The sequence below is a fragment of the Neolamprologus multifasciatus genome, chromosome 1 (assembly GCF_963576455.1).
Source record: "Neolamprologus multifasciatus chromosome 1, fNeoMul1.2, whole genome shotgun sequence".
In the NCBI taxonomy this organism is placed as follows: Eukaryota; Metazoa; Chordata; class Actinopteri; order Cichliformes; family Cichlidae; genus Neolamprologus; species Neolamprologus multifasciatus.
Window position 1 is genome coordinate 40,209,921 of NC_140439.1, and position 22,003 is coordinate 40,231,923.

Sequence of the window (22,003 nt, forward strand, 5' to 3'; positions counted from 1 at the left end):
CCACCTATGGTGGTTTAGACATTTCTAAAACAAGGCAAATAATCCTTATGTTCAAGGTTCAAGATTCTGTATTTGTCACATGCATAGTTATACAAGTATAACACACAGTGAAATGTAGCCTGACATGCTCCTCGACATGTGCAAAAATGGGGGGGGGAGGAAGAACATTGTATATATATATATATATATATATATATATATATATATATATATATATATATATATATATATATATATACAGTGTTGGGGAGTAACGGAATACATGTACCGCCGTTACGTATTTAAAATACAAAATATGAGTAACTGTATTCCGTTACAGTTACCGTTTAAAAAGGTGGTATTTAGAATACAGTTACTTTGTTGAAATAAATGGATTACACGGCGGTACTTCCCTGTTTCATATTGTGGCGGGTCAGGACTGTTTGGGTTTTGTTTGACAGCTACGTTCTGTTGTTCCAGGCGGCAGCGTTACGGTTGCCATGGTTACAGGGTGACGCTCTCTCTCTGCGTGTTTCCTGGGTGAGAGAGCGCCTGTTGTTGTTGTGCTAAGCTAACAGGCAGAATGCTACCGGTATAGCTCTAAAGAATGTAGCATCATAGGCAGTGTAGTCCGTGCTGCAGGGAGAATGGACTGCCATACACGTTATGTGTCTGTGAGCGAGGGAGGGAGAAAAAGGAAAAGTACGCGCTGTCATCGAGCAGAAACGGGAGCTGGAAGCATGTAAATATAATAATAACCACTGCAGCCAAGAAGAGAGCCTGACGAGCCCAGTTGTAAGTAAGCTATTAAGACTCGACTGTACACCGTGTTCGTGTTTTCCTCCAAAAACAATAAGTTCTGTTGGAGCAGCCTTTAACGCCTCTCTCTGTCTCTGCTAGCAAAGTTGACCCAGACAACAAAGTAAAGCTAGTTTTCGGCTACGAGCCCGACACAGAACCCACCGTATTAGCCAGAGGTCCCTTTACTACGGTTCGGAGCCGCGGACCTTCAGTAACAGTAATAAATCACAGCAATAGTACATTCATGTAGTTGTAAACAGCATGATAATATATTAGGTAATCCAAAGTATTCAGAATACGTTACTGTCATTGAGTAAGTAACGGAATACGTTACAGAATACATTTTGGGGCATGTATTCTGTATTCTGTAATGGAATACATTTTAAAAGTAACCTTCCCAACACTGTATATATATATATATATATATATAGTATATACATTGGGTGAATGTGCAGTAGTAGCAGCAAGCAGGTGAATTCTGTACATTACTATGAATAGACATCTGACTATTTTACAGAATAGACAATATAAACATATTTAAAATTAAAGGAATTTGGAACTGTGTACTACCTTACTGGGATGTTTAATAATAATAATAATAATAATGGATTGGATTTATATAGCGCTTTTCAAGGCACCCAAAGCGCTTTACAATGCCATTATTCATTCACTCTCACATTCACACACTGGTGGAGGCAAGCTACGGTTGTAGCCACAGCTGCCCTGGGGCAGACTGACAGAAGCGAGGCTGCCATATCGCGCCATCGGCCCCTCTTGCCAACACCAGTAAGGGGTAGGGTAAAGTGTCTTGCCCAAGGACACAACGACCAGGACAGAGAGCCCAGGGATCGAACCGGCAACCTTCCGGTTACAGATACGCTTCCCAAACCCCTGAGCCACGGTCGCCCTAATAATATAAATAATAAAAAATTAATAAAAAAAATAATAATAAAAATTAATATAAATCTATTAATATAAATCTATCAATGCACATAAACAAAAGATAAAAACTAAAAATATACAACATCAAATGTTTGGAATAATCAATAGTATTAGAGCTATTCACGTGTTACCTGATGTTAATTAGCCACCGTAGCTAGCAGCCAAATGGCTCGGTAGCTAGCAATACAACGTTACTCACAACGTTTAACTGCTGACGCCATTAGCTTAGTGCAATCTAGCCCATCCAGTCTCTGCTTTTTTTTATCTCTTTGAACGTATGCTGACTGTGTAGGTCGCAAAGGCACACAAAGTTTTATCTTCTGCTCCATCCATGGCGCCTCTGGTGGTCGTGCTCTGATAGGAGGGACTTTTCTTAATAAGATTAACTGTGATTGGATGTTTATATGAGCTCCTCTGCGTTTGAATTAAGTTTGTTTTCCTTCCCTTTGGCGCCAGAACATTTTTTTTACCATGAATCCAGCGGGTAGATCTTCATAACAGAGTCTGAGATACATTATAACAGGTGAGGAAATCCTCTTTTTTGGACTATTTTGGGTTATAGGGCTTGTTTTATATGGCACATGAAGTTCTTTAACTCTGAACCGAGTTGCACTAGATTCCCGTAGAGTATTTTACGGTGTTTCGAGGTGATAAGGAAATAAATTACTAATTTTTTTCCACCAGAATGTCCTTGGGAATGAGTGCGCACCCCAATAGAAGGAAAACAAATGAAATATAGGGCACTGAGGCTCATTAAATGGCTGCAGCAGAAACACCTGCTAAAGAAGAAGCTTAGATGCCCTGTTTGTCACCATAAGATCAAAATGATTTCCGTGGTGAAGAAAGACCAATATATGTGGTATGTATAATGCATGATAATGTAGTGCATGTAGTAAATATAACAAAAATATTTCTATGTTATCAATGAAGCATTAACCCCTTTTCATTATTATTGTCTTCATACTGAATTTTGTGATTATCTTATCAATTAATGTGCATGTTTTAGGGTCCATTTCTTGACTTAACTCATTGGTATGTTCTCAGGTGCTGCAAAAGAGCAAGTCATAGGAACATTTCCAGAACAATCAGAACTTGCTCCCTCTTTGAGAAATCAAAATCATCTCTTTTCAGTTGGATCGAGTTAATTGCAGGTATATATAGATGTAGACATGAATAGCAATCCACCTTTCATAACTGAACACCAATACAAGACATTTGAAATACAATTAGGGCCTCAGTAAGTAATAATTGTCTCAATTTATGTCACAGATTTATTCTCAAGGGCTCAGGCTCAGACAAATAGATATGATTGATGACGAAGTGGCTGACAGCTCCAGAACACTAAGTAGCATGGCACGGCACATTTGACATGTTTGTATACGTGCAATTAAAAGCAAACCACTTTTTGAATAGTCCTTTCTAAATATTATGTGTAATTATATTATTTTTGTTTTCAGTATGCACATGGATGCTTTGGAAATGCATGGAAAAGGAAGAAATGGGTATTTGGACTGATGGGAATTGAGGAGAAAAGGTGAAGGCTCATGTTAAAACTTGTTGAAAAACGATCAAGGCGCCACCTTGTTCTTCTGATCAGACAGCATGTTAAGTCAGGTAGTGCCATTATCAGTGATGAGTGGAGAGCCTACAAGAATGCCTACACTGTAAATCACAGCACGTGGTTTGTAGATCGTCATTCTGGCAGTCATACACAACATATCGAAAGAGCTTGGATGACCATCAAAGGACATGTCCGTAGACTAAGAGGAAATCGTACTGAGAAGTTGCTTGAGGAACACCTCATGGTTCTTGAATGGTCATCTTGGCTTGGTTCACAACACCCTGATGGACAACTGGAACGTTTGTTCAAGGATGTACAAAAAATATTTCCAGTCTGAACTCTAGATGAAATATATAGGTAAACACATTTGGCTCACTATTTGGCAAGAAACCGGTCAGGATTTTCTCTTTCTCACCCTTAACTAATACATAATAAACCATTAATAATAGTTTATTATGCATTTACAGATTAATTAATCACATACCTATAAATTATTAGCCATCTATAAGGGGAGTCTTATTGTAAAGTGGTACCGTATTTTATTATTTTGTTGCATTTTGTGGCACAGACTTTATTTTATAGTTTATTTTAATGTCAATTTTAGGAAAAAGTATTATATTTTTTTCAAGTTAAAACATTTTCTTCTACAGTAAAATATTGACCATAGCACTATTTTTAACTGTAAAATCAGCAATAACAATACCTTCTTACCTTGAAAGAAAAATATATTTTGCTGTGGATTTTCAGCAACCACAGCTGCCAGCGTTTTACTGTAAAATCTACGTTTTTTGTTTTTTGTTTTTTATTTTTGTGTTTACAGTGCTCTTTGGTGAAGGTAAAGCAAGCAAGCAAGCAAGCAATTTATTTATATAGCACTTTCAGAACAACCCCCAGCTGAACACAAAGTGCTGTACACTTGACATGGCAGAAATGATACACTGAACAAGTTAAAAACATAAAAGTAATACATTTAAAACAATAAAATCAATATATTAGATTAAAACAATAAAATCTGGGTCATACTGTGTCATATGCCAAGGAGTAAAAATGGGTTTTAAGACATGTTTTAAAAGTGGACAGTGAAGGGGCCTCTCTAAGGTGCTGGAGCAGATTGTTCCAGAGATTAGGAGCAGCAATAGAGAAGGCCCTGTTCACTCTGAGCTTCCTCTTGGACCTGGGTACCAGCTTGTCAGCTGACCTGAGAGACCTGCGGGGATGCGAAAGCTCAGAGAGGTAAGTTGGGGCAAGACCGTTTAAACATTTAAAAACAAACATGACAATTTTAAAATGAACTCTACGATATACAGCCTGCCAATGCAGTGAAGCGAGGATGGGAGTTATGTGCTCTCTTTTACGAGTTCTGGTTAAAAGTTGTGCAGCAGCATTTTGGACCAGCTGCAGACGAGAGAGAAGACTCCAAAATACAGAGCATTACAGTAATCCAAACAAGATGAAATAAAAGCATGGATTACTGTTTCAAAATGCGGCCTGGATAAAATGCACCTTAAATGATAAAAACTGGACTTGAGAGTAGCCCTGTCCATCCTAAAACCCAGGTTTGTAACAACAGATTTAAAATACTCTGCCAGGGGTCCCAAATCAATAGCGGAGGTTTCACAAGGGTCCGCTAGGACCAAATACAATCACCTCAGTTTTGCTTGAATTACATCTTAGAAATTTTAGGGACATCCAAGATTGAATGTTTTCTAGACTTTAAATCAAGAACCCAAGCATAGGCGAAGGAGGTTTTTCCTGCCTTTTTCAACTCCTGCTCGTACTTAGGCATGGTGCGTTTGTTGACATAAAGATAAAGGATGGACTTAGATGGCATTACCTTGGCCTCCAGTAACACAACTTTGAAACTTTGAAAAGTTTAAACTTTGAGTAATTTTTGACCAGAACATGTCCTTCAATGCAGATATTAAACAAATATGTAGGACTGCTTTCTCTAAAATTAGAAATATCTCAGAGTGACGCTGAAAATTACTTCATGGATTTATTACTTCTAGGCTGGAGTACTGTAATTCGGTTTTACGTAGATGTCCTAAAAACTCTCTGAAAAGCCTTCAGTTGATCCAAAATGCTGCAGCAAGAGTCCTGACAGGGCCTATAAAGAGAGAGCATATTTCTCCTATATTGGCTTCCCTTCATTGGCTCCCTGTTAGAGCACTTCGCTGTCATACTGCAGGCTTACTTGTTGTTCCTACAGTATTTAAAAGTAGAATGAGAAGGAGAGCCTTCACTTTTCAGGCCCTCTTCTGTGGAACCAGTTTTGATTCAGGAGACAGACACTATCTCTACTTTTAAGAATAGGCTTCAAACTTTCCTTTTTCTTAAGAATATACCCCAGCAAGGTTACCTGCCAGATCAGGTGACCCTGCTGAGGCATTCCCATGAGCCCCCTTTTCAGTCACCTTTCTCACTCACTATGTGTTAATACACCTCTTTGCATTAAATCATTACTTGTTATTATTAATCTGGCTCTCTTCAACAGCATTTATTTTGTCCTGTCTTCCTTCTCTCAATGCAATCGGTCACAGCAGATGGCCGCCCCTCCCTGAGCCTGGTTCTGCTGGAGGTTTCTTTCTGTTAAAAATGAGTTTTTCCTTCCCAGTGTCACTGGCCTGTTCCCCTTCAAGACCTTCCTGGGGTGCAAACCACTATTTTTTCCAGCAATAGAAAGTGAGCACACAGTTCCATCAATTCAACACCAATCTCCGCAGTTTCTGCAGTTTCCGAACCACCTTGGCCACCTTCCTCTGCACCAAGGAACAGAAGATTATAGATTCTAGACGTCATGGAAGGGGCCTCCAGTACTTTGCGGACTGTGAGGGTTACGGCCCCGAGGAACAGTCCAGGATTCTGACATCCAAGGTCTTGGATGAGAATGTAATCAGAACATTCAATCGTCTGTGTAATGAACCCATGGTTCGCACAAGGAGTGGACCCAAATGCAATTCAATTCAATTCAATTAAATTTTATTTATATAGCGCCAAATCACAACAAATGTCGCCTCAAGGCGCTTCATAGATACAGAGAAAAGCCCAACAATCATATGACCCCCTATGAGCAAGCACTTTGGCGACAGTGGGAAGGAAAAACTCCCTTTTAACAGGAAGAAACCTCCGGCAGAACCAGGCTCAGGGAGGGGCGGCCATCTGCTGCGACCGGTTGGGGTGAGAGAAGGAAGACAGGATAAAAGACATGCTGTGGAAGAGAGACAGAGATTAATAACAGATACGATTCAATACAGAGAGGTCTGTTAACACATAGTGAGTGAGAAAGGTGACTGGAAAGGAAAAACTCAATGCATCATGGGAATCCCCCGGCAGCCTACGTCTATTGCAGCATAACTAAGGGAGGATTCAGGGTCACCTGGTCCAGCCCTAACTATATGCTTTAGCAAAAAGGAAAGTTTTAAGCCTAATCTTAAAAGTAGAGATAGTGTCTGTCTCCCGAATCCAAACTGGAAGCTGGTTCCACAGAAGAGGGGCCTGAAAACTGAAGGCTCTCCCTCCCATTCTACTTTTAAATACTCTAGGAACAACAAGTAGGCCTGCAGAGCGAGAGCGAAGTGCTCTAATAGGGTGATATGGTACTACAAGGTCATTAAGATAAGATGGGGCCTGATTATTTAAGACCTTGTATGTGAGGAGCAGGATTTTGAATTCAATTCTGGATTTAACAGGAAGCCAATGAAGGGAAGCCAAAACAGGAGAAATATGCTCTCTCTTTCTAGTCCCTGTCAGTACTCTTGCTGCAGCATTTTGGATTAACTGAAGGCTTTTCAGTGAGTTTTTTGGACATCCTGATAATAATGAATTGCAGTAGTCCAGCCTGGAAGTAATAAATGCATGAACTAGTTTTTCAGCGTCACTCTGAGACATGATATTTCTAATTTTAGAGATGTTGCGCAAATGGAAGAACGCAGTCTTACATATTTGTTTAATATGTGCGTTGAAGGACATGTCCTGGTCAAAAATGACTCCAAGGTTCCTCACAGTGTTACTGGAGGCCAAGGTAATGCCATCCAGAGTAAGAATCTGGTTAGATACCATATTTCTAAGCTTTTCAGCGCCGAGTACAATGACCTCAGTTTTATCTGAATTAAGAAGCAGAAAGTTAGTGGCCATCCAGGTCTTTATGTCTTTAAGACATTCCTGCAGTTTAACTAATTGGTGTGTGTTATCTGGCTTCATGGACAGATAGAGCTGGGTGTCATCTGCATAGCAGTGAAAATGTATGCTATGTCTTCTAATGATGCTGCCTAGGGGAAGCATGTATAATGTAAACAGAATTGGTCCTAGCACTGAACCCTGTGGAACTCCATAATTAACCTCAGTGTGTGAAGAGGACTCTCCATTTACATGCACAAATTGGAGTCTATTAGATAGATATGATACAAACCACTGCAGTGCAATACCTGTAATACCTACAGTATGTTCTAATCGCTCTAATAGGATATTATGGTCAACAGTATCAAATGCTGCACTAAGGTCAAGAAGGACAAGCACAGAGATGAGTCCACTGTCAGAGGCCATAAGAAGATCATTTGTAACCTTCACTAAAGCTGTTTCTGTGCTGTGATGAACTCTGAAACCTGACTGAAACTCTTCAAATAAACCATTCCTCTGCAAATGATCTGTTAGCTGTTTGACAACTACTCTTTCAAGGATTTTTGATATGAAAGGAAGGTTGGAGATTGGCCTATAATTATCTAAGACTGCTGGGTCTAGAGATGACTTTTTGAGTAAAGGTTTAACTGCAGCCACCTTGAAGGCCTGTGGTACATAGCCGATTATTAGAGATAGGTTGATCATATATAAGATCGAAGAATTAATCAATGGCAGGACTTCTTTGAGCAGTTTTGTAGGAATGGGGTCTAAAAGACACGTTGATGGTTTGGAGGAAGTAATTATTGAAGTTAACTCAGAAAGATCAATTGGAGAAAAAGAGTCTAACTTAACATCAATGAAACTAAGAGTAGCTGTAGATAATATTACATCTGTGGGATGATTATTGGTAATTTTTTCTCTAATGATAAAAATTTTATTTGTGAAGAAGTTCATGAAGTCATCACTAGTTAACGTTAAAGGGATGGTTGGCTCAAAAGAGCTCTGACTTTTTGTCAGCCTGGCTACAGTGCTGAAGAGAAACCTGGGGTTGTTCTTATTTTCTTCAATCTTTCTTAAAAATGCAGACTCAAGCATGCAGATAAACTATTTAAAAGACTTTATTTACAACATAAAACATAGGGAATGTGGTTTGGCTAGGAGTGGCAGCAAAAAGCAGAAACCAGAGGGAAAGGCGATTGCCAAGCAGTGATGGAGGAAGTTGCAAATAGGGAATGCAACAGAGGGAGAAGAGGTTACTGGATCGTAAGGAACAGGAGGCTAATGTGAGTTTGTTGGAGATGGTGTTTTGTTACTTGCAGGTCCAGGTCGGAGGGCTGCAGGCAGGGTATCTATGAGAGTGTCCTGGTCCGAGGGCTCCAGGGAAGGTATCCATGTGGGTGTCCAGGATGAGGAATGTAACAGCGAGAGGTGAGGGTTTGTTACCAGCGTATCCAGAATTGTTGTGGCAGTCTGGAGGGCTGTCCAGTTGGTGGGCATCAAAACCTCAAGTCTCACAAGAAGATTAAAGTTAAACACAGGAAAAAGCAAACCAGGAGAGGAGCACAGGTGATGCAAATTTACTACTGTGGATAGCAGAACGAACTGGTAATGACTAGCAGGCAGCGCCGGTTTAAGACCCTCTCTTGCAGATAACTACAGAAGAGTCCCAGGTGAGAAGCTGGCAATTTCACCCCCAAAAGGGCGGAAAGAGAACAAACCTGAACCCAGTCGGAAAACCCCAGCCACTCCCATGTACCATGACAGTCTGCATGCGGAGAAGCCTGGGGAGGGGGCTCAAGGTTCCCCGGTCCACCCTGGCTTCCTACCGGACTGTGTTTTCTCTGGCTCTCTCTCTCTCTCTCCTCTCTGCTTACCTGCTGTCTTGCTTTCTTGGGCAGTACTGCTCTGGTTCCTGCCTTTGGCCAACACACCTGCTCAACCTCAGCCGCCTACAGCTCATTGCCATCATGATGGCCACTACTTAACCTTCCTGTTATGTTGGTTTCCAGGAACACCAATTATGTTCCTGGGTCAAATTGACCCAGGAACATAGTATTTACTGGCATGTTTACTCATCCAAAAGTGTCAGAAACCCTGGTATTGATTATTTTACAATTTTCTTGTATAATTTTGATTTTTTTCGTTTCCTGTAGTGATGCAGATGACATGTGACAGCTCTTCTGTTCTGGGTCAATCTGACATATAAGAATGAATATAACAGGAGGGTTAAGGTGGTAGCTGAACTGTAGTCTTTGCTCGATCATTGTACTTACTCTAGTTAGTGTAGCCCCAGCGCTTGTACCTTCTCTTGTTCTCATTGTCATGTTTCTCCATCTCCTGGCCTAGACTGCCCTTGATATTGATGAGCGTCTGTTCCATGAGTGACTGTTGGTGAAAGTGTGAATTTGGCATTTGTGCCAAATTCACAAATGCCAAATTTGTTTATTGTATACAGGACCAGTATCTTATTATTGTATACAGATTATTGTTTACAGGACCTGGTGATCATTTTGCAAATAAATGCACCTTTGATTGTGAACTTTTGAGTCCTGCATTTGAGTCCTGTCAGAGATCCATGACATAACTCATAGAATGGTATAAACCCAGCAGCAGGACTGATAAATGCTCCTTTGTCCACACTATATTGCAAAAAGTATTCAACCATTCTTTCACCCTCAACATCTTCTCAAGCTCTTCTCTCAGCCTTTGGTACTTCTCAAGCTTCTTATGTTCCTTTTTCTTTGTATTGCTATCACTCAGTATAGCTACATCTATCACTACAGCCACCCTCCTCTCCTTGTCCACCACTACTATGTCTGGTTGGTTAGCCCTCATCAGTTTGTCTGTCTGTATCTGGAAGTCCCACAGGGTCTTAGCTCTGCTATTGTTACCCACCCTGGGGCTGTGTCCCATTTTAACCTGAGGATTTTCAGGCCATACTGGACACAGATGTTCCAGCATCTTGCAACCTGCAGTTGTGTGCTGGATTGTCAAAGGAGCATCTTTGCATAGCCTGCACCTGGGGTCTTACCTAGTGTGGTAGACCACAGCCTTCACTCAGCCCTCACACATCTGGACACTACAGACTCATACGTTAGACTGCTGTTCATAGACTTCAGTTCAGCATTCAACATGATCACTCTCCAGCTAATGCACAAACTGGATCTGCTGGGGATCAGCACATCGCTGTGTAACTGGCTGCTGGATTTCCTGACAGAAAGACAACAGACAGTATGAGTTGGCAGCAACACCTCCACCACTAGAACACTGAACAAGGAGGCTCCCCAAGGATGTGTGTTGAACCCCTTTCTCTTTACTCTGCTGACCCACGACTGCACACCATCACACAGCTCCAACCTATTCATCAAATTTGCAAATTTCTTATGGCCTCTGACAGTGGACTCATCTCTGTGCTCATCTCATTTAAAACTATTTTTATTTATTTGAAGGTGAAGATCCTGGAAAAAGACTGTGGCTGGTATTTTACTGTGTGTAACATTCAGATTCATGTCTCCTAGTGTTTGGCCACTAGACTTTCAATCAGTCTGTTTCAAAATAGAGAAAAGGAGAAAAGTTCAGAGACAGTCCTGATGTGTCCTTTAAATGTCAGTAACTATAGGAACTATAGGTCTCCAGGTATTACGTGAAACCAGCTCAGTTGTTGCTTTTATAACACAGATCTGTTTCCTTGTGCACTCTTCCCCCTGCTGGTGTAAAACCATAACCGTGGGACTTAACCATATGTTGTGCACTCATTAACATATTGATATCTTTTATATATAATTCATGAGAACATGTTTTCAAATTATTATTCAAAATAAGCTGTATTTTGAAACGTGTTCTCCATTTTTCTTGTTTCTTGTTTATTCTCTGTGAAAGGATTCAAACGAGTGAGCTACATTATGAGAGATCGTTTTATGAGTAGGTAGGTTATGAAATGATAACTTTGACACAACGCTGTTGAATGGGAAATATTTTTAGCATAATTATTCTTAGAAATGCACCGCAGTGTTTCTGCTAGCGTGTCATTAGACCATATCCTCAAAAAAAGAACAATTTTCCATCAGGATGGGACTAGGTAAGACACAGTGTCTTTGCTTTATACTTCTCCATGTTAAAACTCTTTAAAATATATCCTCTTAAAAAAGAAATACTGAAAACTACTGTAAAGATTTTTAGATAGATGGATGGATAGGTGACAGTATAATGAGGTGAAGGACATGTTTTGAAACAAAGGCAAAATGTTTTAAAATCGGTTTTATGAGAAATAACAAGAAGACTGATTTTTTTGACAATGGCTATTAAGAATTAATCAGGGGAGTACTCAATAACTTATCGAGCTTTCCAAAGCCGTCCATTAATTTTTGAACCTTTCCATCCGAATCCATTATTTGCATAAATTAAAATAAAATTTCTAAATAATGTGTCAGCTGGGTGACATCGAAGACTTTTTTTGGACAAGGGTGATGTTATGTGTATGAAAACTGTATGAATTGATTTCATTCCATAAAATATACTTCTGAGGATTCAGTTAATGACACATTTATCCATTAACTATTCAGTTTAATAAAAGAAGTCAATATTTTGTAAGTACAGTTGAAAATGCTAAACTTGTCTTCTTATCTTGCATTTTTCCTTATCTTTTTCTTATCACTAATCAGTCCCTAAGATCTCACCAATGCATCTCAGTCAGGTTGAGGCCTGGACTTTTACTGGAACATTGCAGCAGCTTGATTCTTTTCTTTTTCAGCCAGTCTGTTGCAGATTTGATGCTATGCTTGAGATCACTGTCCTGCTGATTACCTGTTTTGATCCAGGCTTTAGCTGTGGCCTCGCATTTGACTGTAGAATACTTTGGTAGGAGTTTGTGGTCCACTCAGATTATCATCCCTTACTGTTGTGTTGACAGGTGTTGTTGGTATGACTTGTGTTTCCAGATTTTGGGAGTTGTACAGCCTATGAAGTTTCAGGTTTGTGTACCATGGGTAAGTAAACATGCAGGAGACTATAAAACAACCTCCCTGCAATATGGTATTTGGAAAGGCACGAATATTGCCTTTTTTACGAATAATTATTTCAAACAAATACTTAAAAATATTTTAAGCATTTGTACAAAATATTTGTATTCAGAAACAAGAAAAGCTTTATATCAAAAAGCTGAGTTTCCTTATTAGACCGCAGTGCATGCCTGGATGAGTAAGTGAGTGACGTGTAAAAGGTGAATGACAAAGGCTGCTCCACACAGCAATAGAGAAGGCTCGGCTGAGCGATAAAAGGCTGAACTGCGTCACTATTTTTGTTGAATAGATTTTTGTACCTTAATTGGGTTCCGGAGGCAGTTTCTAACTTTTGCGAAAATCGGGAAATTAATCAATTAAGCTGCATTATTGACGTCTGCAGTCGGGTGCTCTCATGTTCGTGCTGTTTATGTAGCTCTGTTAGCTCGGTAATTTAGACCAGGGGTCCCAAACCCACGGCCATGGACCGGTACCAGTCCATGAGTCATTTGATACCGGGCCGCGAGTGTTGAGGTTCGGGTGTGAAATTTACAATTTTCAGGGTTTTTATTGTTAATGTTTATTGTTTTTATCGTTACCTCAGTTTCCCTGTGTCTTTTCCCATGTGTTGTCAATCAATTTTATTTGGTACCAGTACTGGTTTTATTTTGTTGTATTTATCCACGACACCTTAAAGGCCGGTCCGTAAAAATATTGTCAGACATAAACCGGTCCGTGGTGCAAAAAAGGTTGGGGACTGAATTTAGACAATAGGCTGTTAACAGAATAATGTTAAAGTTCAGTTTAAAAGGATAAAACAATGCTTGTGCAGTTGTGTTGAATTGTATGCACTTGGTACATATAAGTTACTCTGTCTTTTGCAGACAGCAAGATATGGGCTATAGGGTAGTTAACCTTAGCAGAGCTTCCCATTGCCCATTCACTCATTAACTTAGCTGAAACTCTCCACATGGATTTGGTCAACCAAATGGAAAAGAGTGTTGCTGCTGCTGAGCCACCTCTTGGTCCTCCACCAGCCAAAACAAATTGATCAAGTTCTGTGTGGAGGCATTTTACACTCAGTGCTGCAGATGAAACCAAACTGATATGTAATGTGTGCAAAAGTCAGATCAGCACTTAAAGCATCTTATTCCTGGTACTGTCTGCCAACTCCCTCACAAGCACCAATACATCATCACAGCCATGTTCTGCCCCGGCAAGTCAGTTTCACTGTCTGTTCAGTGTCCTCCAACAAGGACGGGTGGTGGTGGGGTTCATGATGTTAACAGTGGTATTTTATTAGTTGTTGATTTAACCATGGATGAGTCAATGGCTGTTGTTATTTTCTTTTCAATGACGTTCCTTCAACTAATATTTTATATCCATAATTATTATAATGGATATAATTAATTAAATACAAATACTTTCCCCCCTCAACAAATACAGATACCAATACCGGCTGCTATGCACATCTCTAGTGGACACCCACTTGAGGTTTAGAAGTGAAAAAGAGGAGCGCTACCACAGTGATCCATTTTTAACCCTGTAAGACCCAACACATCAACAAATAGCCCGAAAATTCTGATTTTTTGGAACTGAGATGTTTATTAACCCTTAACAAAATGCAAATTTTTTGTTGGATTTTTATTTATTTTTTTGTTACATCATGTTGTGTATGATATATATTTCTTTGTATCGCATTCGATACATTGGGCATTTTTGGCAACTTTTGTTAACAACAATGTTAATTTTAGACAAAAAAAAAGAGTTTTGTCCATAACATTTTGAAATTATGGCAAGTATTGATCATGTCTACGACATAGAGGTCTCAGAAACTCATATCAAATATGATACAAATGCTCTTCTGAGGTTATTATGGCAGGAACTGAATGCAAACATACACACATATGTGCATGCATGCACACACAAGCATAGATCAGTGTAAGGACCATCTCCTTGGGGCTAAATGTTCTTAAAGGGAAACGAGAAAAACATTCAGGTTGTCTTTTTGAGTTGTGTATTCTTTGTTTTCGCTCTTTTCTTTCTTTCTTATGTTCCTCCTCTTTGTGTGTTCACTTTGCTCCGTGTTTCTTCTCCTTCCTTCTTCTTTCCTATCCGTCCTCCCTCTTTCTGGTTCTCCTCATCATCAGCTGCGTCTTTCACTGTGTTCAGAGTTACAGAGTTAGAGTTGCAAAGAGAAGAGGAGAGAGAAGAGGCCCTTTATTAAACCTGCTGCTAATTGAGATAGCACAAAAATAATGTGGAGTGACACTTTAATGAAGACATGCTACGTGTTACCACTACTTTCTTCCTCCTGCTGCAGAGAGGAAGAGGAGGAGGAGGTGCAATGAAGCTAAGAAAAAGGGGAGGGATGAGGAGACCATGAAGAAAGATCGAAGGAGGGTGAAACTCAATGGTTTTATTGCAAAAAGAAAAAAATAAGAGAAGTGATAGTGGCTCACATCTCCTGCTGTAATAGGTTTTCAGAGCCATGTCAAAAGTAGAAGTTAAACAGAGTTATAGGCAGGGATATTGTTCTATCACGTTAAAACCCAATTATGTTTCATCGGGACGATTGCACTGCTCATGCTTTGGTTTTGTGAAACATGCCTGAGTGTTTGCTCTGCACAAATGCAGAAAAACAGTCAGACCAACACAAAGAGCACGACGAGATGACAGACTCCCCTGAGATTTTCCTTCTATTTAGTTACCATGCTCAGAAACCGGCACCAGATGACAAACATTGGATTTGTTTGGTGGAGGGTGGTGATCGGCATTATGAACAAAACTCTGTTTTCATCATAAGTCAGTGTAATCAACATCAGGAGGATAATAAAAGCTGGCTTTTGTTTTTTGTTATGTTGCATTAAACCATGATTTGTGAGGAGATTAAATAGTGTGTTCATTCTGAGAGGATTTTAATGAAGTGAGCTTGTGCTTGGATCTGATGTATAAAACATGAGACATGATGTCTGATAAAATATCACAACACACGGATTTTATTTCGGTGCGTGTGGATTATTGGTCAGATAATGTCATTGAAAATGCTCCAAAAGGCTTCAACAGCACAAACACGGTCCCAAGGTCCAGTTCAGGGATTGAGGTGAAGCCTAGCAGACAGCTAGAAGCTACAGCCACCTGTAAACCAGAGGCCACACCCTTAAAATGCAAACTTGAAGCACAATGCAGTTTAAAAAGGTGAGTTTTAAAACTTTCCGTGGGAAAAACGCCCTGGAATGGCGAATCCATCCTTGGAAGGCCTCCGCTGGGATGTCAACACAGGCCAGCTCCATTGCCCTTAGGAGGTTCTCTCTTGTGTATGGTTGTCTGTCATAAACCTTCCATCTCCACGATGAGAAGAACTCCTCTACAGGGTTCAGGAAAGGGGAGTAGGGTGGCAGACAGACATTTAAAAAGTGGTCACTATTGGTGGTAAACCACTCTCTGATTTGGTTTGTTCTGTGGAAGCGGACATTGTCCCAAATGATCACATAAATGTGATGTGCGGGCCCAGGATGGTTGTTGGTGGTCCAGGAGGATGTCTTTTAGCTCCTCTAGGAAGGTGAGGAGATGTTGGGTGCTGTAAGACCCAAGGACAGCATGCCGGTGGACAAACCCCTCCGAACCCATGTCCGCACAAAGGGTAATATTACCCTTTGTGCGGCCAAAATGTTACGGCCTCTTTGCCTTCGTTTCTGCAGGTTGAAGCCAGCCTCATCCAGGAAGAGGTACTCATGAGGTCTTTCCACCGCGTCTGTAATATCGTCTGTGAAAATGTGAAAGTGCACAGGTGTTCAGAACAACAGTCAATCAGGTAGCACAGGATTGTCCAAAAGTAATGTAGGCCATTGAGCAACACAGTATGTCCACTAACTGTACTGTGAACATGGATGTATACTTACTTGCACATACTCATCTCTTTGTGTCGCGCAGAGTTGCGCTCAAAGTGAACCCTATAGACCTGTTTCATCCGCGTGTTTTGGCGCCGGAGAACTCGGTCTATTGTGGCCAAGCTGACATCGTCAATGCTCTCAAAGTTGACATTATTGGCAATGACTTTGTCTCTGATCTCCCGGAGTCTGATGAGGTTGTTCCCACGAACCATATCCACAATGAGGGTTTCTTGTGCCGCTGTAAATATGGCAACCCTCCCACGTCTATGTGGCATTCTTTCAACTCTAAAGAAAGAAACATGTGTTGTCAATTGACATGTGTTACAATACAGTCACAACTGATTTGAAACTAATAGACTACTTTCACAGGTTTGTAAAACTGTATTGTGACAAAGAAAGCAATCGAGTACCTGTTGTGTTGTCTGAATGCCCTGATAATGGTGGCCACAGTGAACCTACTCAGGTTTGGACGGACTCAGCCATTGTCATGCCACGGTCAACGACTGTTGCTCGCATCTCGTCCGTAATGACGGTGCGAGGTTGTCTTGCTCTCCCTCCTGGACCTTCTCCTCTCCCATGTTGGCCTCCTCCTCTTCCTCGTTGGCCTGCTCCTCTTCCTCCTCTCATTTGAATTCCTCTTCCTCGTTGGCCTGCTCCTCTTCTTCCAGGGCCAGCTCTTCTCCCTCCTCTGCATCAAATTCCCCTTCCCCTGACTCTGCCTTCATCCATTGTGTTTGTTTGGGATCTTCATCATAGTGTGCGCTCTGAACTTGCTTTTATACATGTGGTCACAGCATTAGCAACAGGTGTCTTCAATTTTGAGTCATTGTGTGTAATGAATGAGGGCCAGGTGTGTTCATATATTGCTGACTGTGGCAAGCATTTTGCATCAAATGAGCTTTCATTTGAGAATATGAGCAGAGTTCTTTTGCAACTTGTGTTTTAGCAAGGAAAGCTGTGTTTAGATTTATGACAACGGAGGATTGTGTTCTGTGAATTGTGTCTTCATGTGACATGTGTTGGTAAATGATGATATTGGTAAATGATGGCTAGATTTAGTAAATGTGTTTAGACAACTGGTCATTTGGTTTAGAGGATTGGCTTTTGTGTTTTAGCATTTGAGGAAAACTGTAATATGGGAATCTATGGGGACTGACTCACTGCTGGACATCAGAAGACCTGCAATTTTTCAAGTCAAGTCAAGTCGAGTTTTATTATCAACCCAGCAAAGAGAAAGAGAAAGAATAGAAAATAATGAGAATGAGAATAAATAAATACAATAGTATACATTGGTACACTGCCTAATACAGAGTTGAACAGTGCAATACAGAATAGTGCAAGTATTGCAAGTGAGAGGAGAGTGTTATGTAGTGTTATGTAGTTCAAAAAGTGTGTGGAGAAGAGACTCCAGTGTGGAGGAGGGCAGCGTGGTTTTCAGGAGCTGGATTGCTTGGGGGAAGAAGCTATTGGACAACCTCGCCGACCTGCTCCTGATGCTGAAGAGTCGTCTTCTGGATGGAAGGAGAGTGAACAGTTGGTGGGAGGGGTGATATGGGTCAGCCACGATGCTAGTGGCTTTCTGAATGCAGAGTGAGGTGTAAATATCTTGTAGACTGGGTAGAGAGCTGCCAATAATGTGCTCAGCGGTCTGCAGAATCCTCTGGAGGGTTCTGCGGTTGGATGTGTGGCTGTTTCTATACCAAACTGATGCATCTGGTCAGGATGCTCTCTATGGTACCTCTGTAGAAGGTGGCGCACCTTCTTTAGTTACTTCAGGAAGTGCAGTCACCACTGGGCTCTTTTTGTCACTGATTTTGTGTTGCTGGTCCAGGACAGGTCCTCTGTAATGTGAACACTGAGGAATTTGGTGCTTTTCACTCTCTCTACTGTGACACCAGCAATGTTGAGTGGGATGTGGACAGCCTTGGTCTTCCTAAAGTCAACAATCAGCTCTTTGATTTTTCAACAATGAGAGATAGCTTATTGTCCTTTCACCAAAGTGCCAGCAGTTGCATCTCCTCTGTGTATGCCACATCATCATCATCCCTGATGACTCCCACCACTGTGGTGCCATCTGCAAACTTGATAATGTGGTATGTGTTGAAGCTGGAGGTGCAGTCGTGCACACATCTCTGGGGGGCACGTGTGCTCAGTGTGATGGTGTTTGATTTTATATTTTCAACCTTTACTGTCTAGGGTCTATCAATGAGGAGGATCCAGGAACCAGTTGGAGGTGGAGGTGTTGAGTCCAAGCAGGTCCAGCTTGCTGATAAGCTGTTGGGGAATGACAATGTTGAATGCTGAGCTGCATTGAAATCAATGAACAGCATTCTTACAGGTGTGATAGAGCTAGGTGGAGTGCCAATGAGACTGAATCGTCCATTGATTGGTTTGAGTGGTATGCGAACTGGAGTGGGTCCAGTTTGGGGGGAAGCTGCTTCTTGATGTAACTCAAGACTAGTCGCTCAAAGCACTTCATGATGATTGGATTAAGTGCTACTGGGTGGTAGTCTTTGAGCTCCAAGGCTGTAGCTGTCTTCCATACAGGTCTGATGGTGGTGGTTTTAAACCACTGTGGCACAACAGCTTGGCTCAGGGAGATCTTAAAGATGTCCGCTAGGACATCAGTCAGCTGGTCAGCACAGGCTCTGAGCACACATCCGGGTATATTGTCTGTTTCAGCAGCTTTGTGTAGGTTGCCTGTTCAAGAGATTCTCTGCAAATGTGGCTGGGCATCCAAACCAACATGGATTAGAAGGCCCCAAACAATGAGCCAGCACGGAAAATCACCCCCTCGCCAGACAACCAAGTGCTGTCCATGACCATGGCCAATGCCAGAAGGACTCTTGCTAAAGTCAAAGTGATCACTGATTTTCTTTGATGGTCAGTGGTCGCCACTTCTCTGAAGACGCTCCATTCTGTGTGCAGTCCTGTAGGGCTTCAATAGCTTCCCCTGGCCATGTTCCGACCTGCTTTGTCACAGGCTTTGCTCTCTTCAGCAGTGGCATGTATGTTGGAGTGAGCACTACTGTAATGTGGTCAGACAATCCGATATGGGGGTGAGGGGTTGCTCTGTATACAGACCTGGTGTTAGTGTATACCAAGTCCAGTATATTATCTTCTCTGGTTGGGAATTCAACATGTAGGTGGAGTTTAGGCAGAACAGTTTTTAGATTTTCTTGGTTGAAATCACCCAGGAATAATGAAAAATCCGTTGGGGTGGCGAGACTGCAGGTCACTGACGGCCTCCTACAGCTCCCGTAGCGCCTCCTTAGCATTAGCATCGGGAGGAACGTACACTGCCAAAATAACAATGATACTGAACTCTCGCGGAAAATAACAAGGCCTGCACCTCACTGTCTTCATTAAATCTGTGAAGGTTCTCAGTCATCCAGGTCATCGTAGTCAAAGGAGCTTGCAAAGAAAAGCATCTGGACTTCTTTAAGTTACTTGAAGACGTTTCACCTCTCATCCGAGAGGCTTCTTCAGTTCTAAGGTCAAATGGTGGAGAGTCCCAGATATAAACCTAGTGGGAGTGTCCCCCCACAGAGGGACAAAAGGACCCCCTGATGATCCTCTAATCGCCTGAGCCAAGGTGTGGAACTGGGTGTGGGTCCCAATCAGCCAGAGTTTCAGGTGAGTTCATTGTGAAACCTGGCCCCACCTTATCATGCGAATTCCTGAGGTCAGATGGCCCAGGGTGTGAGTGGGCGTAAAGGCGTCTGGGAAGGGATCTCAAAACTGGATTATAGATGGCAGAGAGTTGGTGTCGTAAACCACCGCCTCTGTTCAAAGATGGTCGCTCACAGTGGACATAGATGGCTTCTTTTACTCCTCTTTCAAACCATCTGTCCTCTCTGTCCAAAATGTGAACATTGGCATCCTCGAAAGAGTGTCCTTTATCCTTAAGATGCAGATGGACAGCTGAGTCTTGTCCTGTGGAGGTGGCTCTTCTGTGTTGTGCCATGCGCTTGTGAAGTGGCTGTTTGGTCTCTCCAATGTAGAGGTCTGGGCATTCCTCGCTGCACTGTACGGCATACACCACATTGTTAAGTCTGTGTTTTGGCGTTTTGTCTTTCGGGTGAACCAGTTTTTGTCTGAGTGTGTTGCTGGGTCTGAAGTACACCGGGATGTCATGCTTGGAGAAAACCCTCCTGAGTTTCTCTGATACACCGGCTACATAGGGGATGACAATGTTGTTGCGTCTGTCCTTCTTATCCTCCCTCGCTGGTGTCTGATCTTCTTTTCTGTGCCTCTTTGCTGACTTTAAGAACGCCCATTTAGGATAGCCGCACGTTTTGAGTGCTTCCTTTACGTGTGTGTTCCTTCTTTTTCCCTTCAGGCTTAGAGGGAACATGTTCTGCCCAGTGGTGTAGGGTCCTAATTACTCCAAGTTTGTGTTCCAGAGGGTGATGGGAGTCAAACAGGAGGTACTGGTCCGTGTGTGTGGGCTTCCGGTAAACTTCGATGTTGAGGTTGCCATTCTCTTCAATGTGCACAGCGCAGTCCAGGAAAGGCAAACAGTGTCCTTTGTGTCTTCCCTGGTGAACTTGATGTTTTTATCCACAGCGTTGATGTGCGCAGTGTCTTCTTGTGTCTTGATTTTGACCCAGGTGTCGTCTACATATCAGTACCAGTGGCTGGGTACTCTTCCTTTGAAAGAGCCAAGAGCCTTCCTTTCCACTTCCTCCATGTAAAGGTTGGCTACAATAGGTGACACGGGGGAGCCCATGGCACAGCCATGTTTTTGTCTGTAATAGCCTTCGTTGTATTTGAAATATGTAGTGGTGAGGCAGAGGTCTAACAGTGTGAAAATCTGATCGGGTGTGAAATTGGTCCTGTCCTCCAAGGAGTTGTCTTCTTGTAGTCGTTTTCTGACCGTCTCCACGGCCTCCGTGGTGGGTATGCATGTGAAGAGAGAGACTACATCAAAGGACACCATGGTTTCATCTGGATCCAGGGTAAGTTTCTGGACCTTGTCAGTGAAGTCGGTGGAGTTCTTGATGTGGTGTGGGGTGTTCCCCACGAGAGGAGCAAGGATGGTAGCAAGGTGTTTTGCAATGTTATAAGTGGCTGAGTTTATGCTACTGACTATGGGTCTGAGTGGGACAGCTTCCTTGTGGATTTTTGGAAGTCCGTAAACGCAGGGTATGGCATCCCCTGGGTAAAGGCGGCGCAGTCGCCTTTACCCAGGGTAAAGGTAAAGGTAAGTAAGGCGGTCAATGATTTTGTCCTTTTCCAAGTCTTGAAGGCAAGCTATAACTTTCTTTTTGTAGCTGCTTGTGGGGTTTCGCTTTAAGGCTTCGTAGGTATTGTTGTCACTGAGGAGAGTAGTGATCTTTGTATGGTAATCTGTAGTGTTTAGGACCACGGTGCATCTTCCCTTATCAGCTGGTAAAACAGTGATGTTGTGGTCTTTGCTCAGGGAAGCGACGGCCTTCTTTTCCTGTATTGTGAGGTTGGACGGAGGGACTTTGGCACTGGAGAGGGTGGCTGATACTTTCATCCTGATTTGCTCTGCTTCTGTCTGTGATAATTTATTAATCCGTATGGCAGATTCTGTGGCTGTGATGAGGTCCACTATGGGCAACTGTTGTGGAGAAATGGCAAAATTGAGACCTTTGGCTAATACTCTCTTTTCAGGTTCAGTGAGATTCCTGTCTGAAAAGTTCTTAACCCATTTCTCCTGACTGTCTTCAGGTGTGTTTTCTTCT

At 41.9% G+C, this 22,003-nt stretch overlaps 2 pseudogenes; one reads left to right on the forward strand and one right to left on the reverse strand.

Moving 5' to 3' along the window:
• Positions 1-2,719: 2,719 nt before the first annotated feature.
• LOC146526326 (uncharacterized) lies at positions 2,720-3,620 on the forward strand (annotated as a pseudogene).
• Positions 3,621-15,439: 11,819 nt separating this feature from the next.
• LOC146526327 (uncharacterized) lies at positions 15,440-17,143 on the reverse strand (annotated as a pseudogene).
• Between the last annotated feature and the right edge of the window lie 4,860 nt (positions 17,144-22,003).